Source organism: Solanum stenotomum, chromosome 9 (assembly GCF_019186545.1).
Source record: "Solanum stenotomum isolate F172 chromosome 9, ASM1918654v1, whole genome shotgun sequence".
Classification (NCBI taxonomy): domain Eukaryota; kingdom Viridiplantae; phylum Streptophyta; class Magnoliopsida; order Solanales; family Solanaceae; genus Solanum; species Solanum stenotomum.
The window spans coordinates 19,842,295-19,852,989 of record NC_064290.1 but is presented as its reverse complement, the minus strand read 5'-3'; positions in this window follow the sequence as shown (position 1 = coordinate 19,852,989).

Below are 10,695 nucleotides of genomic sequence, written 5' to 3'. Positions count from 1 at the left end.
GTCCCACTAAATATGATTTTTATGTAAGCATCATTATACATATCATTTCTTTAATATGCTATCTATCGGGTATGATTATGCATTTTTCCTATGATGTCCATCTATTGTAGCATTGCATTTCATCCCATATACTTAGTACATTCAAACGTACTAATGCATACTCTATGCCTACATGATGTCACCATGTAGGGACCGGAGCACCGCTTGACCATCTTCATCCGCGTGGCTAATACGATTTTCTATAGAGGTTATTGGTGAGTCCTCCATTCCGGGGACGTTGCTTATGATCTTTTGCTAAGTATAAGACTTTTCCTTTTTAGTTATGTTTTGACTATGAGGGTGAGCCCGGGAGTTTGTCTTGGCCCCCGCTAAGTACCCATGTTTAGAGGTGGTGTTGGACAAGTTGTGTATTATGCTTGAGCTTGAATCATCTATGGTATTTATGTATCATTCCCTTTTTTTTCTTGCTCCCTTAGTCCCGATTTCCCTTTGATTATGCTTATCACTTATGGTCATTTTAATTGCTTCCGCGACCAAGGATGTGTAATGATACGCTATGAGGCTTGTTTGGGGTTCCTTCGGGTTCCCCATTCGCTGGTCACGTCTAGGCCCTAGGCTTGGGTCGTGACATGCATCCAGACAACTGAAGGTTATGAGAAGAATTACCCAACCCATGACTTAGAGTTGGCTGCTGTAGTATTTGCGTTGAAAATATGGAGCCATTATCTTTATGGTGTTCATGTGGATGTGTTCACCGATCACAAGAGTCTTCAGTATGTGTTTACTCATATAGAGCTTAATCTCAGACAAATAAGGTGATTAGAATTACTCAAGGATTATGATATGAGTATTCTTTATCTCCCAAGTAAGGCTAACATTGTTGCTGACGCCTTGAGCAGGTTGTCTATGGGTAGGTACCACCCATGTTGAGGAAGAAAAGAGAGTGTTAGCGAAAGATGTGCATAGACTTGCACGCCTGGAGTCCGACTAATGGATTCCATAGAAGGAGGAGTAGTGGTGATGAATGGGGCTGACTCATCATTAGTGTCGGAAGTAAAAGAGAAGCAAGACCAAGATCCTATTTTTCTTGAATTAAAAGAAAATGTTCATAAGCAAAAAGTAATGGCTTTTGAACAAGGGGGAGATGGTGTTTTGAGGTATCAAGGTGGATTGTGTGATTGATTTCAAGGGTAATTGGGATGATCACCTACCTCTCATTGAGTTACTTACAACAATAGTTACCATTCTAGCATCCAGATGACTCTTTATGAAGCTCTTTATGGGAGAAGATACAGATCTCCTATTGGATGGTTTGAAGTTGGTGAAGCGTTAATAGGACCAGACTTAGTTCGTCAAGCTATGGAGAAAGTGAAAGTTATTCAAGAGAGACTGAAAACAACGCAGAGTCATCAGAAATCCTACACTAATGGTAGGAGGAGGGAGTTAGAGTTTGAAGTAGATGATTGAGTTTACTTGAAAGTTTCACCCATGAAGGGTGTTATGAGATTTGCTAAGAAGGGGAAGCATAGTCACTGATATATTTGCCTTACAGAATATCTGAGAGGATTGACAATGTAGCTTATGAGTTAGAGCTACCACAAGAATTAGCAGCAGTCCATCCGGTGTTCCACATCTCCATGTTGAAAAAGTGTATGGGCGATCCTTCATTGATCATACCAACTGAAGATATTGGAATCAAGGGTAGCTTATCTTATGAGGAGATTCCACTTCAGATTCTAGATCGCCAAGTTCGCAAGTTGAGAACAAAAGAGGTGCATCAGTCAAAGTTCTTTGGAGGAACCAATTTGTTGAGGAAGATTCTTGGAAGCCGAGGAAGATATGAAGAGGAGATCCACATCTCTTCGAATTTGAGAAGTTCCAAATTAAGGTACTAATCCTTTTCTTGGCTTTTATTTATAAGATTAGCATGTTGTAATTAGGGGTGTACATAGGTCGGTTTGGTTTTTCATTAAAAAAATCTAAACTAATTGTGTCGGTTTATTAAATCTAAAAACCAAATCAAACCATGCAAAGTCGGTTTTTTTGGTTTCGGTTTTAGTCGGTTCTTTTGGTTTTTCAGTTTTATCGATTTTTTACAACTATACAATGTTTGAAAATGTGATCAAATATATATTCAATTACCTGTGTGATAAGATAAACTTAAGAAATGTTAAATAAATAGAAATTTTTGTAAAAACAGTAAAATTCACATGAGTACAATTTTTTTTTTGAAATATCAGCGTTCATTATGTTAAATTAATAAGATTAAAGGATACAGTCAAACTGAATACAAAATGAAATATTTACAAGGTAAATTGTTAACTTTAAATTTGAAAAACTATAACAATATAATTGTAACTTCGTATCTTAATACAAAATAAAATATTTACAAATTTTACAAGCCCAAATTTGAAATAAATTATATAAACATTGAAAACTATAAACTAGCTAAAAATATATTAACAAAGCAAATTATAAATAACATTTTTTATCTATAAATAAAATAAAATTATATATATAATTTTTACAAAATTTTACAATCCCAAATTTGAAATAAAATATATAAACATTGAAAACTATAAACTAACTAAAAATATATTAACAAAGTAGATTATAAATAATATTTTTTATCTATAAATAAAATTAATATATATATATATATATATATATATATATATATATATATATATATAATGTTAGTTTAGTTTGGGTTCGGTTTGACTTTTTTCCTTTTAATACCAAACCAAATCAAGATTGGTCGGGTATTTTTTTCAACGGCCAAACCAATCAAACCAAACCACAAATTGTTTTTTTTTTTTCGGTTTGATTTGGTTCGTTGGTTCGGTTTGACTTGTACACCCCTAGTTGTAATTGCTTTGCTTGTTGGGTGTTTGAACTGAATGATTGATAAAACACCTTTAGCCTACTAAGAGTAAGCTCATTCGAAGATGAATATTCCCAAGGGGGAGATATTGTAACATCCCGTAACTATAAAGAACAAGAAAGAAGTTAAAAGAGGAAATAGTCATTTTTGGAAAGTATAAAAAAATTCTGGAAAGTTTTAAGTGTGTTAAGATTGAGTTTTTGGTCAACTTCAAACAACCATAACTTCTAGCTCAAGATGAGTTAGGTGTGTTTCTAGATATCGTAGAAAATATCTTGGAACAATATTTCCAACGTCGCTGAGTTTGCGTGATTCCGAGTTCGTATGATGGAGATACGCCCATTGGAAATTGGGTTGTTCAAATAAGGATATGTCCAATCCAGATTTTAAAGGGGCATTATGGTCTTTTCCTTACCCAATTATTTTATTTCATTTTTGGGTTATTAATTGGGGTCTAAACTGATCTTAGTCAGTTTACGCTTTTGGAAAAAGAGTTAGGATTTTGAGAAAAGAGAAAAGAATAGGAGAAAGGAGGACAAGAAGCAAGAATCGTCAAGATCTTCATGAATTGCTTGTGGATTTTGTCAAGGGGTGATTCCTACGAGGTATGTGAATTAACAGAGTGTTGGGTTCGTTCACCCACACACCAAACATTTTTTATTCAATGTAATTTCGTCCTAAAGGGATTGAGAATTTGATGTTCTTGAGTTATATTCTTGAATTGCTTTCTTTCTTGAATTTGGGATAAGATTGAGGAGTTCCTGAGAGTTAAAGATTGATTATTAGAGTTTCTTTGAATTAGATTCTTGTGTATATGTTGTGGGTACCTGAATCTAAAGAGATATGGAGAAAAAGAATCGAAAATAGGTGAATTGGGGTTAGAAATAGAAGAAAGAACAAGTCGGGAAAATCTGGGTACCAGGTCCTCGACCAGGTCCGCGTCGCGGACCTGTTCCTCAGATTTGAAAATGTACTATTGCGTCGCGGAGCGGTCACGGACCGTTCTGCCTCAAAATTGATTTCGTGACCAAAAAATTAAATACATCTCCGCGTCGCGGACCAGCTTTCAGACAGTGATTTCTTGATATTTTCTCATGTTTAGCTATCTAAAAAAACTCTTAAACATCATGAGATCTTTCATATCAGAAATCTCAATCCTTGAATCCATAATTCAATTCAAGGATCAGTTAAGAGTCAAGTCAAGAGAAATTCATAGAGTCTTCCAAAAGTATTTTACAAATGATCTAACTTTGTTTTAAGACTTGAATTTTGAGTTCAGTAAAGAGTAAAGTTGAAGTTCATTTTTTCAAAAGTATATGGGGACTATGTATTCCCAAAGAGTATAAAATGTTTTCACATCTAAACAAGCAAGGAAACTTTGATTTCCAAAGAGCCGCCGTTGAGATAGTTTTCAGAAAAGAGTAAATGCTTTCACAATTAAGCAAGAAAGGAAACTGAGATATCCAAGATAGCCTTTGAGCTAAGTTTTTGAGCAATTATCTCAAATCACAGAATTAATGTTTTTAAACATAAGAGCTAGTATTATATTTTGGGAGTAGTATTGTACACCGATATGGGGGAGAGTTCAGACAACTCACAACCCCCATAAACCATATAGCCAGCATTGGTAAAAAAGGGTCATACTTTTTAGATGATTCCTTTAGCGCTTTTTAGCATAGACTAGTGGATCCACTTAGTAGTTCAGGTTCTATACCCTCGGTAAGGTATAGGACGTCCCTAGCAGCGTGAGGCAAAAAACTCTATCATCACAATAACTCTTACGTGATGGTTGTCGGTTAGAGAAACTCCCACAAAATAAATTATATTTTTATATACATAGTTATTTGTATTTCTATATATATTTCAGAGTTATATGTATCTTTGCATACACACAGAGTTGACATCATGTTTTAAACAACTTTTCTTTATATTGCACTTGTTTTTAAACTGCTTTATATTTAAATGAGTTCAGTTATGTTGGGTTGAGTTGAGCCAGAGAAGTTCTTCAGTTCCTTTCAAGCTCAAGTATTGTTTTAGAATTCCTCTCGCATACTCGTACATTCAATGTACTGATGCCATTTGGCATGCATCTTATTATGATGCAAACACATGTAACCAGGATCAGCATCCGGCGCATCGTTGATCCAGTTAAGCGCTCACAGTCAGTTGGTGAGCCTTCTTGCTTTCTAGAGGATCCCTTTGGTTATGATATGTTTTATTGTTTGCTTATTCTAGTTGTTAGGATGATCGAGGGTCTTGTACCAACATCCCTCAGAGTTTAGAGGGCTTCATAGACAGAGTTAGTTGATGTTAGTTCATGAGTCTTTACTTTCCTTTTCAGTTTAGTTGAGACTTGAGTTGCCACTTTGGTAGTGAATGTTACTTATTACATTCTTAGTTATTTATTGAGCAGTTCAGTGTACTAATTTAAAAGTATTTATCTTGAGTAAAGTCTTCTGCTGAGTAAGAAATCCAGGCGAAGGTTTCGCTTGGGGCCAACAATGGTTCTCGAGTACCGGCCATGTCCAGGGTGTAGACTTGGGGCTTGAGAAAACCTTACCAGGAAAACCCAATTGGGATAAAACCATGGTTAAGGAAAAGAGTATAATGCGTATTTTTCTCCCCCTGATAAAAACTTTACTTGATATTTCGAAGACGATGTATTCTAATCTTATATCGCAACTTCTCAAATATTGATATTGGCAATCCTTAGTGAATAAGTTTACAAGATTATCACTTGAATGAGTCTTTGAATGTCAATCTCACCATTTTGTTGAAGATCATATGTGAAAAAGACTTTTGGTGAAATATGATTTGTCCGATCTCCTTTGATTGTATCCTCCTTTCAATTGAGCTATCTATTATTTTCGTATATGGTGGCTGGAATATCCTTATCAAAAGAAAATCACATATTTTTTGAATATGATAGATCATGATTCCAAGCAAACACACTCCCGACTTAATTCATAGATCAATATTATTTCTGCATGATTTGAAGAAGTGGTTACTAATGTGATTCTTTGAATTTCCAAGATATTGTTGTGTCTCCATATGAAAATAATAGTCCATTTGCGATCGAGCTTTATGAAGATCAAATAAGTATTCTGCATCTACATAATCAAATTATTTTTGACTCGGGGATTGATCATTTCAATTTTATTGAAGCTCGTCTTTTCTTCTGAAAGAAAATCACACATCTTCTATGTGTTCAGTCTCTTGCTTTGTTAGTTATTTCTTGTCATAACTTGAATGATATTATGACAATCCTTTCACATAACTTTCGTTATGTATATCAAATAATCTTCTAGCATTTGCATAACCAACAATCTATAAGTGCACCAATTGTACTAATACATGACATTTTAAATCATTTTCATGAGATCAAAAAGATTCTTTCTTTGTGTTAAGCTGTCTCAAAACCATTGGGTACTTAATGGAATTGCTTTAAGACCTTTTAAATCCTTCAAGGATTTTCATATAATCTTTATCGTCTAGTTAGACATAATAATCATTCATTATGCATATTCAAGTATTTCATCTATTGCCAGACTGAAACAAGTCTCATTGCATCCACCACTATAGAATATATCTCCATTTGATAATGTCGTGATTTTTGCAAAAAACCTTTATGCCCCGAGGCACAAACTGTAATTTATATCTTACGGTTATACTTTTGCACAATGATTCATTTGTACCACACTGACATTATATTTGATCCATGAACTATAAGATCAAAAATATCACTTTTCTAAGTGAAACAAAATATACTTGAATAGTGCCAATCATTTATCTATCCATACTATATGACATACTCGAATTTAAGATCCTCGTAACAATTTATAGCATTGAGTGCTACTTCACATAAAAGATACTGTTGATGGTCATTTTGGTATCGATTCCAATACGACATAACTTATCAAGATCTTTATTTTTCATCATTTTCAGGTACCTGAACCTTTGTCAAGGTTTTTATTAAGTGTTATGTCATAGTGCTCTTTCAAAGCACTTACCTCATTATCATGACCATTTTGATAATTTGTTCCTCTCCTTCCTCAAGGAGTTTTACGTTTGGAATCGATTGGTCTATCATGCTTTTGACGTACCATAGACTCTGTCCTTCAAGGACTATTTATTGGAGCATTTGTAGCTTAATTAAAATATTGGGTCAGCAAATACATCTGGCAAATTATTTGCAATATTTTGTAAATGAATTATCTCTTGAGCTTCAAGTTCACGTTTTGTTTACAAGGATCTATATACTTTACCCCACACATAATTTTCAGCTACTAAACATATCTCCCCATAATGTTAGGAAATCTAACATTTACCCCCTACCTCATTTGGGGATCCATCTTTGTGCCTGGTGGAGCAATAAAATCATATGTGCACACATCAAATTTTTAGATGGAAATTATTTGGTTTCTAACCCTGAACCAATTGTGACGGGAGAACCTTGTTGGCTTGATGCATACACGTTAAATAAACTCATCTCATACCAAATTTTATTTGAGAGATTTGTTCTCATAATCAATGGTCTAGCTATAATTGGAGGCAAACAATTTCTGCTAAACCAACCAGTATTATCAACATAATTTTATAGTTTGGAACTGTGCTTTTAATTTAACAATTTGAGCAAACAACCTTACAAAAACCAATTTATAAGTTGATACAAATGCACATGTGACCATACCATAGATGCATCTATTAAATCATAATAGTAAGTGGTCCACATGGCAGGTGAACGGGCCCATAGTACAATGATCATTTTATCATGAGAACAAGCAACACATGAGAATTATCGAAGAATCTTTTATTTCTTCAACATATAACCACATGAATTCTCAATTCTTTTGCATCACATTTGAAACGAAATGGTCAACCGGTTATTCCAACTGATATTTATTCTAGTAAACTTCTAGTTTACTTTTGCATGTGATTCCATCATCATGCCTATATTTGTATATAACAAACAAGAGAAATGCGGGTAACCTTTTATGTAAATATTCATAACCCGCTTTGATTGTAGTAATATGAAGATATTTAATCTTTCAATAATTTACAATCTCAATATAATAAATTTTTTTCAATTCCTCCGAAACTTATAAAGTTTTTTTTGAGACTTACTACAACCTCAATATTATGAACTATTTTCATTTATGGATAGTAACAAATTAGTTCTTCCGAAACTCTTAATTAAGTTTGTGTACTGCCACAAATTTCACAAGACCATTCTTATGGTGACCATCTCCTTCTATTATTATTGTCATGGTTAAAATTATTACATGCAAGACTTATTTCTTGACAACCGATGACAAATTTGTGTTGCCACACAATAACAATTATTTTGGTTTTGATCACAACCTTTATAGAAAAGGATTATTTCTTTCTTTAGTCATCCAATAGTTCATAATAAAATATACCACAATATTTGTGTAGTAGTCAAAGTATATGACCAAAATGACCATTTATGTCAAAAAACATTTTTTTTTCAATATCTCAAACCTCCCGTAGAGGTGAGATGTGACATTTATCCAACCATACATGAACATGTCCTTATCCATATGAACACAAGCCATATTCTCTTCAAGAAATGAACCATAACCATTTGTACATGCTCCATAAGTTTTTATTAGAAACTCATTGTCATGCTTTGGCATTATCAAATTTATGTGACTCACCTCAACATCACTTTAAAAGGTCAAATGTACCAAATGTACTACCACTTTGTATTCCTTTATCTTGATGGAAGATTTACAAAACTTTTCAAATTGACTTGCATCAACAACAATGTGCCCAATATATTTTCATACCACATTGGTGGATAAAAATTACATTCACATTTGAAGGACCATCTTAAGAAACAATATGCCCAATAACCGTTCATACCACTTTGATGGATAAAATTACCTTCACATTTGAAGGACAATCTTAAGAACCCATAATGTTCTTCCTTTTAATTACCACAATGATGACCATTAACATTTTACCACACTCATATTCATACATTCAACCACTTGTCATTTTTCAGACATTATGCACTGCTACCACATTCCCATAAGAGAATGGAGCAAATTTCATGACTTTTAGTCAAAAGTATACAACTTTATGTCAGTCATCATCATATCATCACTATAGTGCATTAGGACTTAAGCCCAATGTCTTACCCATATAAAGACGCCTTTGGTCATAAATCAATGAGACTTGAACCCAACTTCTTATTATCATGGTGCACTGAGACTTTACTCGATGTCTTACCCCACTTGGTGCGGTGAAACTTTAATTCACCGTCTTACGCTCAACCATTGTCTTAATAAACCAAAGCGTTACCAAAAATAAATATTGAAGCTCGTAAATATAATCTGAATTTGACTTAAAACATAATAAAGATGAACAAAATCAATTAATTAGAACAACATGTTGGAATCATGTAAAAGTCCCAAGTTAAAATGAATAAAAACCTTTTAACATTCCTTCTTAATATTGTTAGGAAGATTAACATAATTTACTAACCATTTTAAAATCACTACAAAACAAACTCTGTTAGTACAAATAATATATTAATAACTCAACAAGTAAATGTTTAGATAAAGAAAAATAAAGAGGTGCAAAAGTAACTGATAATGATAATCCAATCAATATGTATATGCCACATAACTCGATAACTTATATTTTAATAAAACAAGATCATAAAGAATAATTTCTTTACAAATTATTAACTTACAAAAATAATTTTACTTTTTAAATATATAAGTGATCAATCTTCTGGACTCATATAATTTAGAGATGGTAAGAAAACTAATGATGCATAATCAAAAGTAAAATATAAAATAGATTATATAGTAATTTACCTTGTTTCTGAGAGAAAAATAAACACAAATATTTTTACCTTTTTTATATTTACTTTGCTTCAAACCTTCAATAATAGAACAATCGTGCTGATAACATGTTGTAAAACTTAAGAACAAAAGAAAAATATAAAGGTGAAGGCAAAAAGAATATAAGACAAGAAATATAAAAGATGATAGCAATAGAAATAGGGAGACAAGAGATAGGAGCTTTTCTTATTCAAGTGTTCACCAAATCTTCAAGTGTGTACAATATAAACCCTTATGCCTCTATTTATAGTGTAACATAGAGGCATACAAAAGGTTAGTCAAAAACATGACATTAACATGAATATAATGGAGGAGGTTATGGAAGTGAATGGTTACAAGAATAATTGTTATAAAGTTGGAGATGGAGGTTATGGTTATCTTCATAATGGAGGAAAGTAATAGTGATAATGGGTGAGAGTAACTTCTTGGTGTAATGGACATCCACACTATAATATTTTATAACATATATTTAGTTATATGTGCATACTGTAAATTCAAAGTACGGTAAATATAAGAATTGTAGGTCTAATTGACTCGAGTTTTGATTACCGAATAGGTTAAGGATTTAGTTTATTTTTTGTGTGTCTAAATAGATGGTATTACTAACAAGAAAGAGACGTGAAAAATCCCCCCAACCATTGTTCTCATTCTTCCTTGATTTTAGCATTATATCAGAGCTGTACTAACAAGGATACAAAAAATTTAATATCACTTGATCATGGCCGGAGACAATAAAAAAGGATCGGTGTGAAAGAGGAGACGAATCAAAGGAGGACGATCTCTCCTTACGACATCATGTGGAATGAAAACCCTTAAATTTTGATCACATAATCCAATTGAAGGGTGAGAACCATGAGTTATGGGCTCGATCCATGAGGATGGTCTTATGGGAAATGAATAAATTTGATTTTTATAGGTGGAACAATCAAAACACTA